The following is a 21,342-nucleotide window of genomic DNA, read 5'->3' on the forward strand; positions in this document are numbered from 1 at the left end:
TTATTTGGGTTGATAGTACCATAGTCAACATCATCAATGAGATAAGATTAAGGATTTAACATTGTCAATGTAAAGTTTGGGAAGGCCATTATTTTTAAAAACCATTTCTTCCTCCAAAAGTTTCTATCTTGGGTCATATCAATATTAATCCTCTTTACCGACATTAATGGGACGCAGATAGAGCGAGTAAAACAGTATTGCTACCTGGGAACTATTATAAACGAACAGTGGAGCAATGTACAGGAAATAAAGTGCCGCATAGGAAAGGCAAGAACGGTCTTTAACAAAATGAGCGCCATCTTCAAAAGTCACAACATATCCCTGGATACAAAAATGAGACATTTGAGATGCTATGTTTTCTCTGTGTTGTTGTACGGGGCGGAGGCATGGACGCTTACAGACACCACTATTAAAAAACTTGAAGCATTTGAGATGTGGCTTTATAGAAGAATGCTGAGAATATCATGGACAGCAAGGATCACGAACAAGGAAGTTCTAGAAAAAATGAAGAAGGAACCAGAGATTGTGTTTACGATCAAACGCATAAAATTGCAATATCTGGGACACGTTATGAGAAATCAGCACCGTTACTCCCTGCTGCAGTCTATATTGCAAGGTAAAGTCAAAGGTAAGCGAGGACCCGGTAGAAGGAGAATATCATGGCTGCGGAATTTAAGAACATGGTTTAAGAAAACCTCAACGGAGCTGTTTCGAGCCGCAGCGAGCAAGGTCATGATTGCCAATATGATTTCCAACATCCGAAACGGATAGGAACCAGAAGAAGAAGAACCGACATGTCGTGCCTAAGCACCTCGCCACATGTCTTCTTTGGTATTGCTCTCCTACTCCTCCCAGAGACCCGCAGATCAAAAAATCTTCGTATTGGGTAATTAAAGTCTTGTCGTTAAACATGGCCAAACCATTTTAACCTATGCTCTCTTATTTTGACATTAATTAGGGTCACCCATAGACATCCTAATATACTCATTCTAAAGTTTATCCTAATGCATTCGTTGTCCCTCTTTTTTTTTTTTTAAATACCCACCATTCAGTTCCGTACATCTTATCTGGTCTTATGACTGTTTTATAGAAATTTCCCATTAGCTTAATTGGAATTTTTCTGCTATCGAACGCACCACTCGCTTTCTTCGACTTCATCCATCCAACTATAATTTTACTTCATCTATTTCCCCGTTACTTTTTAATACCGAGGCTAAATACTTAAAGCTGTTACTTTTCACAATTATTTTCATAAACAATATGAATAAATATATTGCCAATGAACAAGCAGAATTGCTTCTAAAGAGGAAGAAGGAGAAAAAAGAAGAAGTTTTAAACTCTTTTTTTTTCTAGAGCTTGTTTCCTCTGTTCCAGTTTTTGTTCTAGGAAAAAATCCCAATTATTAGCTGTGTATTATAATTTGAAACAACTAACAATGAAGTGTGAAATGTTTAGTGCAATTAGTATATGAAGTTAATATTGAAAATATCCAAAGGGATTACAAAACATTTCAAAACTTTTTTGGCACTATCAGACCATGATCAGTGATAACAAAAAGTAGTCCACTTTAATGCAAAGGGTAAAATTTTGACTGTTATTAAACATATTTTTATATTTGTTAAATATACTTATAAAACGGTTTAAAAAATTATACATTGATGCTAGACTTTCTATTCCGAAAACGTTCTTTTAATTATATATCTCATACAAAGGTCTTTATTGAGGCATAATCCTGTTCCTATGAGCTGTATGGTTTAAGTTTATCAGTAGGGTGCTAACCTGGCTGTAGACCCTCTCCTCCTTTATTTGGGCTTGGGACCGGCTTTATTTCCAACTTACAGAACCTATAGAAATAAGCAGCGTAATAAGACAAGCGGATTCATTGAGCCCTATGCTCTTCAATTTCATCATGGATGAAATCATCAAAAACATTAACAAAGAAAGAGAACACAGAATGGGAAAGAAGGAAATAAAAATACTCTGTTACGCAGACTTCTTCTTCTTCTTCTTCGTCTAGCCATTCGCGTCCACATCTGAACATAAGCCTCTTCAAGTCTTACTTTCCATTGTTTTTTATTGTGCGCTACTTGTAACCAATTTTTCCCGGCAGTCCTTTTCAGATCATCTGTCCATCTCATAGGAGGTCTGCCTCTGGGTCTTTTGTGTTGGTGTGGTCTCCAGGTTAAAATTGATCTGTGCCATTTGTTTAGATCGCTCCTAGCTACATGTCCAGCGTATTCCCATTTCAACTTTAATGATTTTTGCACCACATCGGTGACTTTGGTTTTCTGTCTTATCCATGTGTTTGTTTTCTTGTCCTTAAGTGATATACCTAGCATTGCTCTTTCCATCGCGGGTTGAGTGACTTGAAGTATATTCATATTCTTTTCTGTGATTGTCCATGTTTGTGCGGCATAAGTTAATATCGGAATAATGCCTGCATCAAAAACTTTAGATCTAAGATGTAATTGAATTTGTTGATTTCTGAGTATATAGTTCAGTTTACCGAATGCTGCCCAAGCTAACTTTCTTCTTCTTTTTATTTCTTCAGTTTGAATTTCCCTATTTAGTATTATTTTTTGTCCTAAGTATATATATTCTTCAACTTTTTCTATAACTTTATCGTTTATTATTGTCACGGTGTCTTCGGAGTGCATGACTTTTGTTTTGTTTAAATTAATTTTCAGTCCTATTTTAGAAGATTCGGTATGTAGTTCTAAAAGCATGGTTTGCATTTCTTGTAGGTCAGTAGCTATCAGGATTATGTCATCTGCAAATCGTAGATTACTGAGGTAGCGGCCATTGATGTTTATTCCCTTATATTTCCAATTTAGGTTTTTAAAAACGTACTCTGTTTCACTCCCCTGTTTAGTGGTACAGGGTTGGTGTGTTCATTTTCATTTAGGTAGTATGTAGCTGTAGCTTGGTTCATAGTTTCTTTTATTAAATTAATATATCTGCTGTCTATTCTACAATTTTGCATTGCGTTTATTATGGCCGTGTGTTCTATGGCATCGAAAGCTTTTTCGTAGTCTACAAATGCTAGTAAAACTGGAAACTTGTATTCGTTACATTTTTCTATTAATATTTTTGTGGTTAACAGGTGATCGGCAGACTACGCGACGCAATATTGATAGCCCAAGATGAAGATAGCCTGCAAAGACTGGTTCACAGATTTAACATAGAAACAAAAGAATTTAGTATGGCAATCTCATCTTAGAAAACTAAAACAATAGTAGTCAGCAAAAAACCAACCAGATGTAAAATAGAAATTGATGACATCGGACGTATCAGACGACCGCGCAAAAGATGGAGTGACAACCTTGCATAGAGGTATTAATTCGCCAATGAACAAGCAGAATTGCTTATAAAGAGGAAGAAGAAGAAGGAGAAGAATTAGAAAAAGATATAAAGGATTTTTAAATAAAACTTTATTTAGATATAAACTGTTACTCGAACTTAAAATTAAATGAAATAATATCGATGAGTATGCTTTTTTAACTAAAATGGAGCATAATAAGTCTGTACTTGAAAATGACAACCACATCAAACCAAAGTTACCGGCTAACTGAGTTGAAAGACCAAGCATTGTTACTAAATCAAACTGTCATGATGTAAGAAAGTCACAACATGATTAACAGCTACCTTTGTACAGTAATGAATCTCAAATTACCAGGGGCGGCTCGTGATAGTACAAGATGGTGAGGCACACTACACTTAAGGAAAATTATTATTATTATGGTTAGCTTCTCTTTGCTCCAGTCATACCCGGCTAAGGAGGCATTGCTCGCGCCAGCAAACAATGACTTGGCGTGAGAAGGACTTCTGACGATACGCGCGCGGATCAACCAAAGTCATCCTCACCTCAAAGCTCTCCTAAGCCCTCCTCCACCCTCCCTTATGTGCACTGAAGGTGCAACATAAGGGCTGACTGCTTTTTGAAAAAGTCCGCGATTGAGCTGTATTTATGAGCACCATGTGTAATAGGGTGCTCATAAATGTAACTTAAATGATACCCAAGGTGTCGTTAAGCGACTTACTCCGGTTTATCATGAAATCTCGTATCGTGAGATAAAAGCGAACGAAAAACGAGGGAGCTCTAATCCTCGAGCCTGCACCTCGAGAACTTTTATTGTGTAACAATAGACTCCGAGACAAATTTTTCAAATCAGTATAACCACTTTTGAACCAAACTTTGTCGCTAGTATTAGCTGTGGCAAATAAAATGCATGGCCAACAAAACAATTTATTTAATGTTATACTACCCGTAAGCCAGTCAAACTTTTCGTACCATGCATTTTGAAATCCCCGATTTGGTTTTTCGACGCCACCGATAGAAACAAGATGTTTACTTAAATCTGGAATAGGTCGTTTTACGACTTTAACTATATATAATTTATCTTCATATGAATGACTTGAAAAATTCTGCTGATTGACTAAAAAATTTACGAGATCACAAGTATTACGAATATTTACATTTACCTGGGAAAGTTGTGACGAAGTGCTCGGTGCTAAATCCATTTTTCACTAAAACCGAAAATCCTGCAGACAAAAACAAACCCACCAAAATTATTAAAAAAACTTAATTAGAATTGCACTGCACTTATTATATAACATGTAATCTTACTGTTTTTTTAATGAAAAACAACACGAGATACGTCAAACGTGATCCTGCCGCACAAAGAGGTCAACAGGAAGTAATTTAACTACTACTTACTCTTACTACAACAATTTTGCAGAAATGTTCCAAAATGTACCAATGTTGCCAATCTGGTAAATGCATAGAAAAAAAATATTTTTTGTTAAATCGGAAAACAATAGAACAATATGTATAGTACCATCTACTAAAGGAAAATACTCTACTACAACATAACAATGTTGTTACAATTTTCAAATAAAAATCTATGTTTTATTTAAAATGTACTTTTATACACCGAGGGAAAAAATGTAGCGAATTGGGTACCTTTGTACCCAAACGGCAACGCTGCTAATTAAAAGAACTACACCAAACCAGAGCGGCATGCCTCTCTTGTTCGGTGAAATCGTGGGCAGAAAATAAATAAATCATGTTGAATTTCGCTAGATAATGTGATGTCTAATATGTCAGACAGAGCAATGCCGTGAGGCTTGCCTCGGCGGCTATAATTTTTAAAGAGAGAATGAGATGCACAGATGATATATTAGAAGCTGGCGCGGAAAATGGAGCCGTTGTTTATTTAATATTTTGTGGTTTAAGCTTGTCCCTTGTCCGGCCCGTAGATTATGAAGAAATATACAAAGATAAGACATCAGGGGTGTACATATTTTAATTTTTTATCATAATGAAAATAAAGTTATTTAGAAAATTCCAAAAAGTTAAATTGTAGTTAAAGAACGTAAATAGTCGATTGATACTGGTGAGGCACTGCCTCACCTGCCTCATAGGACCAGCCGCCCCTGCAAATTACATACCAGTTTGTAAGATTATGTTTAATAAATAATCTATGAATTTTTAAGTTTTTTTTTGAATATATGTGAATAAATATTTAAATTATTGGTAAAGAGGTGTTAGACAGGATCCAATTATAATCCGACTGTTGTTTATTCCTTCTTGAACTGACTACTGCCTCTCACTATTTACTTGTATTAAAATTTGATACGCTACTTTGTCGACCGACTTTATTTAAACAACAAACTCACATCTTTTTTTACATCTTTTTTATGTTTCGATTTACAAAAAAATATGCCATTATAATTTTAATAATAACTTGTAAAATTATTAGTCAAAATATGAAAGAGATATTTCCGATTTTGGAAATAAAATGAGACTCCAGTGTTGTGCAAAACAAAGATAGCGTTACAGTATATGAAAACTAAAATAAATTCCGTTAACATGGCCACGAATCAACTGATAACCTGATTAAAAGATATATCTTTTGGACATTTCAAAACTTTCTTTGCAGACTAGGACCAACTAGACGAATCAGCATCTGAATAGATGTCTTTAGATGTCAAGTGACCGCAAACAATTTGTGTTTAAACGATAAACGAAACAAAAATAACAAAGCGACAACTGAAACGCGAAGGTTACAATGTTTTGTGACCCACTTCCACAAAAAGTGTCATCCTGCGGTTGAGCCGCACACCCAGACCTAACTCAAGCCATTACTACAAAATATATACATCCGAAGCAGGGAAGTGTCGTTTATCCAGGAAATTCTGAGTTAAAAACCGAATCCATATCGGCGCGGTCCTAACTGACAAGGGTTTGAAAATAGCCAGAGATAAAATCTACTTTATGGTCTTGGGGAGTTGCGCTGACGGGGAAAGGTCCTTCGACAAAAACAGCTTTTCACCGGAATATTGTAGAATGGGGGGATAACGTGAAATAAAGGGAACTTCGGCTGAGAATTACGGCGGAAAGTAGGCTGAGAGTTCGAACGACGAACAAAGATTGAATTTTGATATTGGTATTGTAACGGCCTTTTTCGATAATTTTTCGTTCCGAAATTGAGTTTATTAAATTTCTTTCCCATAATTTATCTTTTTTAATATTATTCAACGGAAAAAATAACTGCTCCATACATAATATATTACATGAATGAAATAGCGGAACAGAAAATTTGTTGCATTTCAAATCAAATCAAATTCTTTATTTCCTTTCTGACAAACATAGTTTGTATAAAATTAGTCATAAATATACATTGCTAAAAACTAAACAAGACATGAAATGAATTTAAAAGCTAAATCAAGTACAGCTAATATCTAAGATCTGAAAAATTCTTCGACTGTATAAAACACTTTTTCACATAAAAATTCCTCTTAAATACATTTATTGAACTGGTGGACTTTACTATGAGCCAACACCTGTGGCCCGTATACCCTAGGCGATTTAAATTTAATGTTACCTTTTGAAAATGGTATATAAAGTTTATTACAATATCTAGTATTTAAATTATGCATATCACCACTCGTTTTAAACTGATGTAAGTTATTAAAAATAAAAACACATAATTCAAAAATTTATAGACACGCCAATGTTAAAATTTTATATTTTTTAAAATATTCTCTACAACTAGTTAGTCGGGAGACACCAGCGACATAACGCAATAGTTTCTTTTGTATGATGAAAATACCATTTGCATAACCAGACATACCCCAAAAACATATCCCGTATCTTAGCCTGGACTCTACGAGTGCATAATAAATCATAATTAGCTGATTTTCTGTCAGAACATATTTTAAATCACTAATTAGATAGTTAATGGAATTCAACTTCGAAAGAATCGCTCCACAATACAACTTCCAATCCAAACTTTCGTCAATCGTTATTCCCAAAAACTTGCATGACGACACCGTAGCTATTTGCATGTTGTTAAAAATAAGCTAAAGATTTTCCAGGTAATTTTGTTTATTGTGAAAATGTGTAACTTGCGTTTTTTCTGCATTAAGATGCAACGAGTTATAGCAAAACCAAGAATATAAAGATGAAAGAAAATCATTACATTGATGTTGTAGGATTACGTTGAATTTGTTAGATAGAATAATTGACTGAATAATCATCCACATATATAGTGAAATTTACCGCTCTGTCCACTTGTACGATGTCGTTAATGTAGACTACAAAGAGAATTGGTCCTATTATAGATCCTTGGGGAACACCCATGTGTGTAGTAACAAGACTAGATCTAGAACTGGTCACACAACTCGATCCTCATCTGCAGGCTCACATATTGTTGTCTATTGTTTAGAAATGACATAATCCACTGTAAAGAATTTCCTGTAATACCTATCTGTTTTAGTTTTTTAAATAATATTTCATGGTTGACACAGTCAAATGCCCTGCTAAGATCACAAAATTCCAATAGGACATTCGCCTGCATCAATCAAACTGGTTAAATGATTATTTATACAACAGCTGTTCTTAACTCATTTGATGTTACTGATTTTATGTATAAAAATATGTTTTCCGTGTAAGCTACCAATTTTTATATAAGAATAAATTTTTATGTTTGTTTTTTAAATAGGAACATCTAACGGATTTTTTTTTCGACCTCCCATCCATCCCGGCTTTCAACATCACATGCCAATCCTTCACTGAGTTAAAGAAGGGAATTTTCTGGTTGACAAAAAAAGAGAAACGAACAAGAGAAAAAACTAAAACTCATGATCATTCCGCTTAAAATAGGAACCATTAAAATAAAGAAAAGGAAGAGCAGATCTTCATTAATCAAGCAGGCCATAGTGGAGATTTAACAACAGAACGAAAGTAGCAGCCGTGAAGCTGAATGTATCATAAGTGGGTTAATAAATTTTTACGTAAACATATTACTTTTATACCAAATAAATTATTTAAAATTCCTTGGACTCGATTCGGGGAGACATGTTTGCAATGTGGGACTCGATAGGCAATAAGTAGTGCTAAGTCAAAAAAAAATATATTTAAGCATAGCATATAAATGCACAATATTTTAATATCTCCAAATTTTCAGTATTTCAGTGAATTTTACCATGTATTAAAGCAAGCACTAAATAACACAAAAAACACGAAATTTGTGTAATAATGGGAGACTTCAACGCTAAAGTAGGAGAAGACATAACTCCCGGAGTTACTGGAGGATTCGGTCTTGGGGAAAGAAACGAAAGAGGTGATATATTGGTGGAGTTCTGCCAAGAGGAAAACTTTGTTATCACCAACACATGTTTTAAACAACCAAAAAGACGTCTCTATACATGGATATCACCGAGAGATGGCCATGGTAGTGTAATGCGCAACCAAATAGATTATATTATGATTAACAATAGATTTCGAAACTCATGTAAATGTACTAAGACATATCCAAGTGCCGACGCAGCCACCGATCACAATTTACTGGCATCTAGAATCAACCTAAAATTAAAGACAATCAAAAAGCCTTCCATTACAAAGAAATACGATAGACAAAAACTAAAAGAAGAAGAATTTAAACATCACTTTGAACAGACAATGAATGAAAAAATTCGAGACAACATCACACAAGTATACAATGTACCAACAGTCGAAGAAAGATGGGATAACATAAATAATGGTATCATCGATACAGCAACGCAAAGTGAAACTGTCACCTATTATAAAAAGCAAGCGTGGATGAAAGATGAAATAATCGAAATGATGGACGAAAGAAGACAGCTTAAAAATAGAAATAACTCGAAGAATATATATTAAAAAAGAGTATAAACGAAAGCATAATCTAACTCGAAGAAAAATCAGGGAAGCCAAAGAGTTATGGATGCGAGCAAAATGTGAGGAATTAGAAGAATTGCAACGAAAACATGACGAATTTAACACACATAAGAAAATAAAAGAAGCTACAGTACACAAAAGAAATACACCCATAATATTAACGAATAATGAAGGTCATGCACTATCCCTAGAAGACGAAGTAATGGAGGAATGGGAAAACTACATTAAAGCAGTATTTAAGGATGATCGAGGATCACTACCTAACTTAAGTGCAAATACAGGACAATCAATATTAAACGCTGAAGTGGAAAAAGCCATACACCAAGTCAAAAACAACAAAGCCAGTGGACCAGATCAAATATACAGCGAATGGCTAAAATTACTCCCAAATGACAATATAAAAGAACTCACTGTACTTTTCAATCAAATATATGATACCAGTGAAATTCCATCGGACTGGCTAAAATCGATCTTTATTCCTCTACCTAAGAAACCAAACGTTAAGAAATGTAGCGATTGTAGACTCATTAGTTTAATGAGCCATGCCGTTAAAATACTGTTGCATATTCTTCTAAACCGAATTAACAACAAGTGCGAAGAAATAATTAGTCAAGAGCAGTTCGGGTTCCGGAGATGCCTTGGAACTAGAGAAGCACTATTTTCTATGCAAACACTCCTTCAACGATGTTGGGAGGTAAGAAAACCCGTATATATGTGCTTCATTGATTTTGAAAAGGCATTTGATCGCGTTCAGCATACCAGACTAATTACCGCCTTGCAGAGCATCCAACTAGATGAGACAGACATCAAACTTATTGCCAAACTTTACTGGAACCAAACAGCCATTATTAATACCAACAACAGAGAATCAAAGCCAATCAGTATTGAACGAGGCGTAAGACAAGGCTGTATACTATCTCCCACCCTCTTTAACGTGTATTCTGAGAATCTATTTAGGGAAGCTTTAAAAGATCAAAAAGGAATTATCATAGGAGGAGAAATAATTAACAATATACGGTACGCCGACGATACTGTGATTCTAGCTGAAAACATCGACGATCTGCAGGAGCTAATCAATAGAGTTGACATGGAATGCACAAATTGGGGACTGTCGATAAATATCGATAAAACTAAATACATGGTGATCAGTAAAGTGGATATCGGCGCAACCCAACTGATATTAAACCAACAACCGCTGCAGAGAGTTCAGAGATTCAAATACCTTGGATGTTGGATTACCCAAAATCTAGATCCATCCTTCGAAATTTGATGTAGAATTGAACAGGCAAGAAACTCATTTCAAAAATTCAAGCCTCTATTATCCAATAGCTCATTAAATTTGAAAATCCGTGAAAAGTTTTCAAGGTGTTACGTGTGGTCTTTACTTTTGTATGGATGTGAAACTTGGACTAGCAAAACTAGAAACGAAGAAGTTCTTCGAAGAATGGGACATTAACGAACTCTATTAAATATTATTAAGAGGAGTAAACTAGAATATCTTGGACATATAATCAGAGGACCAAGATATGAGTTCCTTCGGCTAATTCTGAACGGTAAAATCGTAGGAAAGAAATGGATAGGACGGAAGAAACTCTCTTGGTTGAGGAATTTGCGGCAGTGGACAGGTTTGACAGCGGACCAATTGCTACACGTAGCGCAAGACCGAGATCAGTATAAAAATATTATAAGCATGGTAGTCGCCGACGTTCCGTAGGGATATGGCACTCTAAGAAGAAGAAATTTTCAGTAGTTCGGAAGAAACCTCGAAAATTGATTCATTACTGGTGACTAAGCTCAAAGAAAATTTATAGATCTATTTCTGTTTGTTTTGAAAAAAAAAATGTCTTCTATAAGCAATCCTTTAAAATATGTTTATTCCAAACGTAACATTATACAATCTAAGACTATTTTAATGGTGCTTAAGATAATATCTTGGTTAATAGTATCCCATTAAAGACGACGTAAATTAAAACCGAGCCAGTAGAAATTTGCGCAATTGCCCAACATAAAAATAAAATCGTTATTCAAATCATTAACACCGCGCATTGCAAGGGTAATAGAAAATGAGTTCAATTTTCATTCTATTGGTGTTTTCACCGGTCGGTGTTTAGTGCACTCCATGATAATAGAACCGTAAAATTTTACGCTCGTTATTATAATTTTCGCTAAACACTAATACCTACTTGCTGCAATTTAGTTACATTTTAGTTACACTGCCAACAGCTAGGGATTATTTCGAATAATGTGAATCGTATACAAAATAGTAATGTTTTTATTCAACAATATTGTTCTAAAGACATTTCCTAGTGGAATTTTAATGTTATTTTAGTTTATTTACCTAATCAAATTTGTGGGTTATTAACTGGGATAAGTTATATATGAAATACAGTAAATTAAAATTAGTTACAATTTTTTCCTAGTATATGTTGACATATAAATGACAATTACAGTTTAAACAACAAGGGTTTTCCGATTTTGTAGTTAGGAACTCATGCGTATCTCTGTATATGTAGAGTAGGAAGGACGAGTTAGGTTCGACAGCTCTTAGGCCACAATTAACCCATTGTGCATCCTCCCAGGAAGCTGTCAGCCTTAGCTCATTCTCCATCCTGGCAGGTGGAAGGTAAACAAGTCACCAGGATACATCTCCCTTATGTGGGCAGGTGTATGCCAGGACTTGCCGAACGCGTACTCTTGTATTAACGATAACTCCGGTCAGTTACATATGACATGCTCTACAGTTTCCTCTTCTCCTTTACACTTTCTACATAGAGACGTGTATACTAGCCCCAGTGTGTGGAGGTGTTTGCTTAGTTGACAATGGTCAGTTAAAAAACCAACTGTCAAGCGTAGGTTTTTCCTGGTCATTCCTAAGTACTTCTTTGATGCTGACTTTTCAAGGTTACTTAGTCTTACCTTGGCAAGTCTACATCCTTGCCCTTCTTCCCATATTTTTACGGTATGGGAGTGACATTTGACAATTTACACGATTATTATAGTTGACCAACCAAAAAGATCTCCAGGTCCTAAGATTCTTAGGCCTGCCGCCTTCCTAGTCAATTAATAGGTTAGCAATGTGGTTCCCTTTATTTCTATTGTGTCCTTTAACCCATCTCAGGATGATGGTATTGCCATCCGAAGCTTGTGACACTCCATTACTAAGGCTGATGTGACACGTGGTCTATTAAAGTTTGGTAACGCTTGTCTGCTATCTGTGAAGATTATTATAGTTTCTCCGGCTATACCTTTCTAAAATATCTTCTTTGCGGCTATGGAGATACGATACCAGCCAGTTCTGTCTGAACTACGCTGGTATTTTTGCCCATACCCCACTTTATTCTTAGGTTCAGTGATCTGGAGTATATCCCGCATCCTGAGAATTCTTTCATTTTGAAGCCATCTGTGTATATGCAATAGACATTTGCTACGTTTGTCTCCTTATACTGTCTTGTTTGAATTTTGTAAGGTTTGTCAAAGACAAACTTTGGTTCAGTTGAGTCGCAGTCTGCCTGTAGCTCTCCCCGCCAGAAACGAGTCCTCAATTGCCCATTTCCTACATCAAGGTTTGCACCAGCTGAGCGCAGTCGTACCATTGTCACCAGCGCCACCTCTTTAACATATATGTCTAGAGACATAATGCCAATGATTAACTCCATTGCGGCAGTTGATGTTTTCATGGCACCTGTTTAAACAACAAGGGTTTTCCGATTTTGTAGTTAGGAACTCATGTGTAATTTTACTGTGTCCAATTCCAACCTGGGACGAGTCATGAAAGAAGCTATAGTAGGCAGTAGAATAGGTCGTTGAGAGGTGACCACGCGAGGAGGATGCCATACTGGTGGAGAGCAGACATCGAAGAGCTTAGAGATGAATGCTTACCCATGGGGAGAACGATAACCAAGGCATGGGGCAGAGCAGGTATAAACCCTGTTGTCAAGCAAATCCAGACAATTGCGGATAAATAGAATACAGCGCATTTTTCTCTACAGAAAAATTTGTACAGAAAAAAGAAGGCACTGGAGTGAACTGAGTGACACGCTGGATAAGCACATCTTTTGGGATATAGGATTGCAATGAAAAAGTTCCATGCGTACCCCTCATACGAAATGCCACTAGACAAAAAGCTTGAGGTAACACGAGAGCTTTTTCCGTCCGGCAGATAGTATGGAGTGTGGAGGGACGAGAGAGTTAAGCGAGCCATACCCTTTATCATCGATGAATTAGTCCAGGTATTAGATGTATTTAAGACGCGTAGGTCTCCCGGACTAGACCAGATACCGCGCGAAGTAATAAAAGATCTAGAACGTGCGGAACCTAAGTAGATTTTGGACCAAATGGCTACATCTTCTGAGGCTTGGAGGACATCAAGGTTGGTAGTGCTTCCCAAAACTAGGAAGAAGTATTGCCCCATGTGCCTTCTTTCATGCATCGGGAAGTTATACGAGAGAATGCTGCAAGGACAGATCGACGACACGATTGTGAGATCAGGAGACCTATTTCCGAGACAATTCGGATTCTGCAAGGAGAGGGAGCACAATCAAAGCAATTTTGAGTTTAATCGAAGCACCGCACAAGGCAGCGAATAGTAAAATAAAATTTTATGTATGAATAAAATATCAAATTTTGGTCTAAAGTTTTCGGGTACTGGCGACGAGATAATATCTTGGTTTGTATCATTTTTGCGTTTTGATATATTATTAGCAACTTCACTACCAGTTTTGTCTTGATGATTGTCAGGATTTTCCTTATCGTCCACAGTACTTTCATAATCATGTTTTTCATCAATTTCTTTCTCATTGTCATTATGTTTTGCTTCTAATGAAAAAACACAGTCTGGATCTTTCGTATCGTTACGGGAAGCGTATGGATCTAATTCTAGGGATACTAGGGATATATGATATATATGGTCATCATAGTGGTCCAACTCATCAACTGTTCTGTTCTTTTGTTTAATTTTTGTCTTTTTTACTATCAACTGCTGAAAAATACTACTGAAATTATTTTATGCTGCTTTAAAATACAAGGAGGAACTTTATGTTTCTTGGTAAGGAAATATGGGAATGGTTATGGTTATGGTTACATACACTTCTTAATTTATTTTGGACTAAAATTAGGCCAGTAAAACACATTTAATACTGAGTAGATACATAGGCCGCAGTAGTTCCGAACGGAAACAATTGGCAAAAAGCTATGAGATATATCAAAGCAAAGGAAGAAAAAATCTGCAAACTTGATATGATAATAGAAGACACAAAGTCAATTTTAATTTTTTTGGAAAATCCAATATCCAATTCTAAGAGATCGACATGTTTAGGTGTGGAATAAACGTATCTAATTATTAACATTTTTCTATTTCTCTATAGTAAGTAAATCGTATTCTCCTTCATTGTGGTTTAAAACATCTTAAAAATATCAATGATGGAGTAAATGCTTGTTTTAATAAATGATTCTTTAAGATGAATCTCCTTAAAATTTTAATAATGTACAATGATTAAAATATTTACGTTTAACAAACATAACCGAGTAACAAGCAAATGCTAAAAATATAATTTTCACATAAAAAGTTAAGCCCTCACTTCTTTTCTTTCTTGTAAAAATAAATATTAGGATTTTTTGAAATTTACACAATGGAGCCCAACATCTGCAAGGATCGGTCTGTAGAATCCACGCGTAGATAATGGTAAGGATAACGAGGGTAACATACCGTCTTAAAAAGTTGTTGATTTAACAAAGTGAGTTTTCCTGAAGCTTTTGTAATGTAGAAAAAAGATTCGAGAGAAACGATTTTTTAAAGCTTTAGGATTACGTAAGAAACTTTCGAAATGTGTATTTTTTCCATGTATAATCCAAAAAGTTTTTGGTAAAAAATTATGGTTTGAATTTATCTTAAGTTTCTTACTTAACTGAAGGATGAGTCACAAGAATAAATATTGGTAAAGCTTATAGTATAATTATTAATAAATATGCTTCCGAGAAAGGTAAAAAGAAAAAAATAATAAATCTATTCGCCACATTATATGTCCAAGATATACTCTTAAAAAAGGCGATAGAAAAGTTCTGAAAAACTATAGGCCCATAACGCTACTAAATGTAATGTACAAACTGTTAACTAAACTACTAACAAACAGATTAACAACTAAGTTAGATAATTACCAGTCAAGAGAGCAAGCCGGTTTTAGAAAAGAATTCATTATAAGCGACCATCTGCTTACGATAAAAATATTAATTGAAAAGGCCAACGAATATCAAATCCCAATGTATATGGCATTTGTAGACTTTGAAAAAGCATTCGATAAGGTGGAACATTGGGCAGTAAAAAAATAAAAGTCTTTACAAAATGGGAGAATAGACTATAGATATACGGACTTAATTTCCATTATATATGATCAAGCAATAACATTCATCGAAATAGTTGAACAAACAGAGCCCATTAAGATACGGCGAGGAGTCAGACAGGGTGACACTATATCACTTAAACTATTCAATTAAGCTTTGGAAGACGTTATGAGGAAATTACATTGGAAAAACGGGGTATTAACAGAAATGGCCAATATTGAGAGATATGCAGACGACATTGTATTAATAACGAAGAATCACAAAATATGATGGATGAATTAAACAGCGAATCAACAAAAATAGGTCTGGATAAATTTCAGTAAGAAATGTATCCAAGCGTTGCTACGCCACTGGCATTAAATAACTAATAATTCTTAAAATCTACCTAGATAAATTCTCCGACTAATTCCCTGTTAGAAAGCGAGAACCGGTTCCCCTCAAACCCCTCAGTGGTAGTTAGGCATGGCAATCGATGAGTATCGTTGAAATATTAAAAGTGTCACGTTGTATACCAGCCAAGCTGGACGCTTTACTTACAAATTTAGTTTAAGACCCAATGGGTCGATTCTTTGTTAGTTTGAGTTCTGTATAACTCCGCTTAGTAATAATTGTAGCATATTACTTGGTTAGCACGGCAGAAATATCCTTGGTTCAAAATAATAAGTAGTATTAGTATAATTTAAATTGTATCAGTGTTCGTGTAGTGTTTATCGGACTAGTGTGGATTGAACAGTGACGGGCGGTTTACATAAAAGAACTTTACATGACAAACCCTTGGCTAGATATCAACTTAGTGTAGTAAAAAATCAATCATTAAATTAAGTATTGTTAACGCTTGTGGTTTTAGTTCCCATGTAAAGTGGGTGGTCCTTCAACGTTGGAAATCATTACGATTTAAGATGCTCTAAATGGTAAGAAGATTTACTTCCTAATTGGTTTCATCTTTGTTGGTCGTCTGCGAGTGGATGAGGAACCATTTAAACCATAGTATCTGCTATTATCTTCTACCAAGGTCTACAAGTGAATTATAATAAAACGAAAATTATGATCAACCAACCAGAAGAATTAATAATTACAATTGCACAAACAACTATAGAGCAAGTGAAAGAATATATATTTTTGGAACAACTACTTAAATTAAATAAAGAAAATCAGACCGGTGAAATAAAGAGAAGGATACGGTTGGCTTGGGTATAGTTCGGAAAACTTTCCTATATACTAAAAAATGTAAAATACCAACAATATTTAAAAACAAGAGTCTTCAACCAATCTTTACTTCGTGTTCTCACCTACGGATCTCAAACTTGGACTTTTACAAAGGAAAACATGGAAAAAATAGCAAAGACCCAAAGAGCCATGGAAAGGCAAATGCTGAACATAAGGCTATCAAACAAGAAAATAAATACTTGGACACGCAACAAAACAAAAGTGACCGATGTATTAACGCAGATAGCAAAACTTAAGTGGGATTCGCTGTATATACCATAAAACAGAAAGACGACAAATGGAATAAGATGATTATACACTGGAGACCATATAGTTACAAACGAAAAACAGGAGGGCCACAAATGAGATGGTCAGATGACTTGAAGAAACACGCAGGCCCAAAGTGGATACAAACTGCCTACAATAGAGATACGTGGAAGAAGGAAGAGGAGGCCTATGTCCAAAATTGGACAGCAAGGGCTGTATAGATAGATAGAGATACTGTTTTCCTATATTTACCACTATCAAGCAGCTGACGAGTATCTTCTGCTCTATTGAGAATTGCTTTCTTGGTTTGCTTAGGTATCGATGGTATTTTTAGTGTTCTTCTATGGTACCACATTTCAAAAGCCTCCAAACCATTAATAGTTGATACTTTCAAGGTACATGCTTCAACACCATATGCGACAACTGACCATATGTAACATTTTTAATGATGCGTTTTCAAAGTTAAAGTTTCAAGTTGTCGTGACCACATTTGTAAAAAAGTTTTACGATCGATCTCAATTCTACCCTTTATCTATTTTTCTGGATCTAATTGTTTGGTAATGTAACAACCTAGATATATAAAATTTGTATTGGTTGTCCAATTATTTAGATAAATTATTTAAAAAAGACATTACACTAAAAAAAATTTGACATATCATTGACATTTTTATTACCATGAAAACCCAATCTAAAGCCCTTTAAATATTATCATTTATATATCTTTATTAATTTTAGACCTAAAAAATCGTACACAAACTCTTCATATTTTTTTAAAACATATCTAAAAATGGATAGTTAAAATATAATTTTAAATTATAGATGTCTTTATATACACCAGTTTTTCAATAAACATTTTTTTCACGAATACATAGTTTAGCCGTACTTAAAAAAGAAAACCAGACACAGTTACCAGTGACGTCAAACAATATTAAATTAATAACTATCGCAATACATATACCTCAGAAGATTTATATATGTAATATGTATATCCCAGCACATCAAACTATATCCCAAGAAGATTTAATAGCTATTTTGGAATAAATTCCTTCACCTAGAATATTTGTTGGATAACTCAACATCATTAAAGAAGTTTCTTCTAATGATTTTAAATTAGAAATAAAATCTATAGGGTCCTCTATTTTTCCTTATCTTTATAAATGACATCACTAACTTAAAAATCGATGGAAAAATTTTTCTTTTTGCTGATGATACCAGTATTACCTGGAGGAACTCTAGTATTGCAACTCTTCATGCAATTATAACTTCCAATCTACTTAAACTTAAAGAAAAAGGTGTATATCACATGCATACTACCAGTTTGTACCTACGGCTTGGAGACAGTAGCCCTTACCAAAAAATTAGAAACAACGCAAAGGGCAATGAAACGAATCGTGCTTGGAATATCACTGAGAGACAAGATTAGAAACACCGAGATAAGACGTAGAACGAAGATTAGAGATATTGTGGAAGAAGTTACAAAAATGAAATGGCGCTGGGCAGGTCACATAGCCCGATATAATGACAACAGGTGGACACGGAGAATTCTAAAATGGAGACCAAGGACGACAACAAGAAGCATGGAAAGACCACAAAAAAGATGGGTAGATGACATAAGAGCAGTAGCAGGCAAACAGTGGATTATATTGGCGCAAGATAGAGAAAGATGGAAGCAATTGGCAGAGACCTACATTCAGGACTGGATGGAAAATGGTTGACAAAGAGATCAACTTACAATAAAAACCTGGTCCGACTCTAATTTACTCTCTTATAACGTGGATAAGACAGTAGCATTATCTTATAAACGAGCTTCTCAACCCCTGCTTCTTAATTACAGCCAGATCAGTATCGTTGATTTTGTAAAATTTCTTGGTAGGTATTTTTATAGACAGCTGTTGCCGCGAGGGGGCATTTGGGTCTATAGGACCCATCGCCGGCTCTTCGGGCTTCTTCCTATCCCCGGAATTGGATCGGGTATTCACCATCTTTGGTTTGTCGCTGGTAGAAAGGTTAAATACCACCGATGTTATAAATAACAGTTCCAGTGACAAATATCTGTTATAGGTACCGGTTCCAAGGAACAGTTACAAAGTAACAGAGCAAAAATGGAAAACAGATAGGTAAAAATGATCTAAGTATTCCTTGACTTACGGAAGGAATAACTTAGTAAACAAGTAAATTAAATGGTATAAAAATATAATGCAAAGAAAAATGTTTCTAAGTGTTCCTTGACTTACGGAAGAAACAACTTAGGACAGAAATATAGATAAATGAAATATGTAAATGTGAGAGTAAAATATGGAAATATTTCTAAGTGTTTCTTGACTTACGGAAGAAACGACTTAGAGTGTAAAAATAAAATACTCAAAATATAAAACGAGAAATGCAAAAATGAAACTGATTATAGAAATATGTCTAAGTGTTTCTTGACTTACGGAAGAAACAACTTACAACAGAAAATAAACAAGAGAATCAAATATAGTAAAATAAATGCATAAATATTTATAAGTGTTTCTTGACTTACGGAAGAAACAACTTAGCATAAAATAGAAAATGAAAGAAACAAATGTATTAAGTATTTTCTTAACTTAAGAAAGAAAATATCTTAGATAAAATATCGGAAATAATAATGCAACAATGATTATGAAAATATTTCTAAGAGTTCTTTGACTTACCGGAAAAAACTACTTAGACAAAGTACAAATCAAAATATAAAATAGAAAAAAGCAAGATAAATATTTCTAAGTGTTCTTAACTTACGCAAGAACAACTTAGACACAAAATACAAGAAAAATAACAATCAGTACATGAACAAATATAGATCAATGTAATATCCTAACCTGAAAAGGTCTGAATATACAATAATGCTAAAATAAAAAGGCATACAGAAAATCAGAAATAAAACAATAACTTAGTTGGAACAATAATAGCACCGACTAGGTCTACAGTAGAAGAGGTAAGCTCGACTGACCGATGAGAGAAAATCTACCTGCTTTTATGTAAAACAAATCCTTTGTTTTACGTAGCAAAAGTGGAATTTCCCTGCATCGAGTCGATTAGAAATTTGTATTTGGCCAAACTTGGAATTCCCAAGTATTTTGACCAATATCCAAATTCTTTTATGCGTCCGGCACGACACAGCAACCTTAAATGGTTCCTTTATATCGATTTGTTAAGTAAGAAACTAGCCTCAGTCTGCTATGCAATAAGATCTGTCTCGAAGGAAATCAATTTAGGGTCTTCCAAAATAACATATTTTTCTTTTTCGAGTCTCATCTTCGATATGGCCTTTCTTTTTGGGGTTCTAGTACAGCTGCCCAATCTGATGTTATTTTTAAATTACAAAAAAGAGCAATACGGTATCTTTTTAGCCTTAGTAAAATAACACATTGCTATTGTTACTGCTAATTGAAGCTACTTCAAAAATCACGGGATTTTAACTCATCCCCCTTTATATATTTTAGAAACTGTTTGCTTGATTCGTAAACACTTACATGTTTTTCCAGCAAGACGTAATCATGACTACTGCACCAGAAATTCAAGGTTTGATATTTATTTACCGATCCCGTCTACTGAGTTAGTAAAGAAATCTATATCATATTTAGCAAAAAAACTATACAACCATCTCCCTTTGTCATTTAAATCTACAACTTCTTTCCTTAAGTTCTGTAAATTGACAAAAGCTTATTTATCTGAAAGAGCATATTATTCGGTGGAAGAGTTTCTTAACGAATTTCTAAGAAATTACAGTATGTTTAGGTACAAGCAACCAAAGTATTTTTGTATACATTTGGGTATCACATCATGCAGCAGCTTAAATTTATTCATCAACTATAAGTACATTCGTTTACGAAATTTCCATCTATAAACATAAGCACGTGTTGATATTCGCCGTCTCATTCATTAAGAGGCTATTAAATATATTTTATTACCTTAAGCCAGACAGATTCTAATGGTACAGATCCAAACTTGCCTGCATTTTAAATTCAAATTATATCATGTTGATTTTTTAGTTAATATATTGTGTTATATTTATGTTATAGTTTATTGTTAAGTTATTTACTGGTCGTGTTATTTTTTAGAGTTTAATTGTGATATAATGATTAAATTTCAAGAAATTCTTACACTGACAGTTTCAAAAGTAAATATTTTTAAAAATCATATGATACACATCAGTACGACCCTGTTTGGCTTTCACGTACTTCTATTGACAATTGGGAATTTGTAAAATGAATAGGATTTAGTTCATAAGGTTTTATTACGCAATTTGCGGTTTAGTTAAATTTTGTAATGGATTGTATATTTTTTTAACTTTTATTTTGTGATTCTGTGAT

General features: G+C 34.5%; 1 protein-coding gene across 4 annotated transcripts in view; it reads right to left on the reverse strand.

Moving 5' to 3' along the window:
• Nucleotides 1-21,342, reverse strand: part of cpx (synaptic transmission protein complexin) — a 972,531-nt gene that overhangs the window by 584,860 nt on the left and 366,329 nt on the right. The window contains exon 1 of one of the 4 annotated variants that reach the window (XM_072530670.1): nucleotides 17,264-17,589. The exons of the other annotated variants lie outside the window; for them this stretch is intronic. The gene's annotated coding sequence lies outside the window, so the exon portion shown is untranslated. Of the gene's footprint in view, nucleotides 1-17,263; nucleotides 17,590-21,342 lie in introns of those variants that run through there. 4 annotated transcript variants of the gene reach the window in all.

This window comes from Diabrotica undecimpunctata, chromosome 4, assembly GCF_040954645.1.
Source record: "Diabrotica undecimpunctata isolate CICGRU chromosome 4, icDiaUnde3, whole genome shotgun sequence".
NCBI classification, from domain to species: domain Eukaryota; kingdom Metazoa; phylum Arthropoda; class Insecta; order Coleoptera; family Chrysomelidae; genus Diabrotica; species Diabrotica undecimpunctata.